The sequence below is a fragment of the Gossypium arboreum genome, chromosome 11 (assembly GCF_025698485.1).
Source record: "Gossypium arboreum isolate Shixiya-1 chromosome 11, ASM2569848v2, whole genome shotgun sequence".
Taxonomy (NCBI): domain Eukaryota; kingdom Viridiplantae; phylum Streptophyta; class Magnoliopsida; order Malvales; family Malvaceae; genus Gossypium; species Gossypium arboreum.
This window is the reverse complement of record NC_069080.1, coordinates 11,099,761-11,103,404: the sequence shown is the minus strand read 5'-3', so window position 1 is coordinate 11,103,404 and position 3,644 is coordinate 11,099,761.

The window sequence follows — 3,644 nt, the reverse complement described above, 5'->3', positions numbered from 1 at the left end:
TGGTGAGGTTCGTCACACCGAGAACGGTGTTGTTTTTTTCGGAGAATACAATACGACTGGTTGTGTAACGCCCCCTTTACCCGAGACCGTCGCCGGAGTCGAGCACGAGGCATTACTAAACTTATTTGAGCACTTAAACAAATTCAAACAATTTATATCACACTTTCCAGACAAGCTGTCCAACTGCGTTACAGATGCAAAAAAAATCATATCTCGAGTTACAAAACTCGAAATCTAAATCCGTAAAATTTCCCCAAATCTAGGCTCATATATCTACTTACTAATTTTTTCTAGAATTTTGGTTGGGCCAATTAGTACAGTTTATTAGTTGAAGTCTCCCTGTTTCAGGGTTCGGCTGCTCTGACCCCTGTTCACTACGAACCAAATTTCTCCATGTACAGAATTCAAATAACCAAGACGTTTATTTCTATTAAAAATAGACTCAATAAGGAATCTATACATATATAGTATGACTCCTAATTAATTTTTTATAATTTTTAATGATTTTTACAAATCAGAACAGGGGAGTTCAAAATCACTCTGACCTTGTCTCACAAAAATTCAAATATCTCCTGATATGAAAGCCTTTTGCTTACACCGTTTCTTCTATGTGAAACTAGATTCAATAAGATTTAATTTCATATTTTATTCAACCTATAATTATATTTTTATGATTTATGGTGAATTTTCAAACTCATACTACTGCTACTAACCAAAACTATTTTAGTACAAAATGTTGTTAACTAGTTTATAACATCTTTACTTCATTTCATTTAAACTCTATACATGCCATATAAATCTTCAAACATAAAACAAAAGCTACCGAATTGATCTGGATAGTGTGCTTTATTGTGTTGATCCGATCTACCCACTTCACTTCAAGTCAATCTACATAAAAATATTAAACACACACAAGTAAGCTTATTGAAGCTTAGTAAGTTCATAGGTTAAAAGTAATGCTTACCAAACATAATATTTCCAAACAATACCAAAACACTTACTAAAGTTTCCTGCGATTCACAACCATTGTTATAATAATTCACATAGTTGAGCTCAACAAGAATAACTACTCAATCTCTTCCATTTGGATCACTTCTCTTTTATTTCTTATAATCAAATTAGGAAACGGCTTACGAAATTGAGTACGTCGTTGCTCAATGCCACGATTCACAACTCAGTATGGTTTTCCTCATTGAAATACCATACCTACATTTTTCAACTCGGTATGGGAAATGCCATACCTACATTTCTTAACTCAAGATGGATTTGATAATACCATACCTACATTTCACATTTCAAGATGGATAATACCATACCTACATTTCACAACTCAGTATGGATGATACCATACCTACATTTCACACTTTGCCATGGAACAACCATGGTCTTATCCGTCAATTCATCACACGTCACGATACGAACGTACTCAATCCTGCGTTTTTCCTAATTTGCATTTCCACATTTATTCTTTCATTAACAAAATCTACACAATCCCACAACAAATTCGTATATAATAACACATTATAAACTTCAATCATTCACAAAAAAACATCTAAATTCAACCATATGAACTTACCCGGCTAATTTGTAGAAGATATTGAAATTTAGGGACTATTCCGCAACTTTTTCTTTTCCTCGTTCTTCTTTGGATTCTTGATCTATAATATAAAATATTTCTATTCATTAGCATTTATTTGATTTCTATTTCACTTCACAATTTATGCTGTTCAAATTTCGAAATTGCACTTTTACCCCAAAATTTACAATTTTCACAATTTAGTCCCTACTCAATTCACCCATCAATTGAACTAATTTTTCTCAATTAACACTTTATTTTATCATTATAAACTATTTCAAAACCTTTTATATTCTGAATTTCAACAGAAACCTTCAATTCATAACTTTTTCACAATTAGGTCCTAAATATCATTTCCTATCAAAATCACTTAATAAAACCACCTTAATATGAAATTAGAACTTAAATTTCATAATAATTCATCATAAAATTCCTTATCCATCCAGGGTAACTTCCAATTTCACCCATAAAATCAAAAACTAATGAATTCTACAAGTGGACCTAATTGTAAAAGTCATAAAACATAAAATTATCAAGAAAAAGCAAGAATTAGACTCACATGATGTAAAAATATGAAAACCAGCTTTCTCCAGACCTTCTATGGCGTTTTGGCTGAGAAAATATGAAGAAATGTCTAGATTTTTCAATTACATCATTATTTAACTATTAACTTTTATCTATTTCCAATTTTGCCCTTGTTCACATTGTTTTCTTGCTTATTTCATACCCAAACCGTCAAGCCATTAACCTTTGGGTCTAATTGCTCTTTAAATCCATCTTTTAAATACTTAAGCTATTTACTCACAATTTAACAAATTTTGTGCTATTTTCAATTTAATCCTTTTTAATTAATTAGCCATCCAAACGTTAAAATTTTCTAACTAAACTTTAATACTAACTCAATGACACTCCATAAATATTTATAAAAATATTTATAGCTCGATTTTCAACTTTGAGGTCTCGATACCTCATTTTTGACCCGTTTGACCTAATAAATTCTTTTAATTCACTAATTTCACCATTTCACAAATTCTTCTAAATTCTTACTTGACTCATAAATATTAAATTACTATCTTGTTCAATCTTATTTGTCGAATTTAGTGATCTCAAATCACCATTTCCGACACCACTGAAAATTAGGCCGTTACAGGTTGTTAACCAGAACATAGATTTGACAGAACTTCGTAAAAGGATTAGGCGTAAAATATTCGGAACGACGCCAATGAAAGTGTTGTCTATTAGGTATCGATTTTGTGCTTCTATTGATCCAATAACATATGACTCGTTCGACATCAAAGGTGCTCGTAGCTTGGAGGCAATGGTGCAGACTCATCTTGCTAGTGGAGCACCATATATTGAGTTATATGTACAATTTGCATCGCCAAATGATATATTTGCGGCTGCTGTTCAAGAGGAATACACGACCCCTGCCCGACACTCCGTTAGTGGGTTACATAACACGGAACCGCCGGTTTTTGGTAGCGGTATGGAATACACAACCCCTGCACGACACTCTGTTAGTGGATGGGACATGCACCTAGGTGGGTCGATATTTGATGCTGGAAATAGGTACTGGGGAACGACATCAACTTATAGTGCTTGGCAATCTACATCCAATTAGGGACGTTATGAAACGCCCAGAAGAAGGGATGATGTACTCCCCATGACGTCCACCGGTGAGGGGACCTCATACGTCGCAGATGATGGTGGGTTAGATGATGAGTCCGATGTGGATCCACCTCGAGAGCCCGACCGCGATGATACAAAAGTTGGATTATTTTCTGAACCGGAGCCTATTCTAACTAAACCTGAAGATGTTGAAGGGGGTTCAGATGAAGAAGAAGATCCACGATTCAGGGCATACTCGCCTCCAGCCCACATGCATAATGTTGATCTATCTGCAAATGATGCATTGGAGTTTCCAGATCTACTACACAGAACGCGTGATCATACAAGTTCGTTATTGGATTCGAGTGAATTTAAAGTTGGTAAGGAGTTTTCCAATAAGGATAGTTTTCTTGGTGCATTGAAACAACATAGCATCAATAACAGTGTTAACTACCACGTG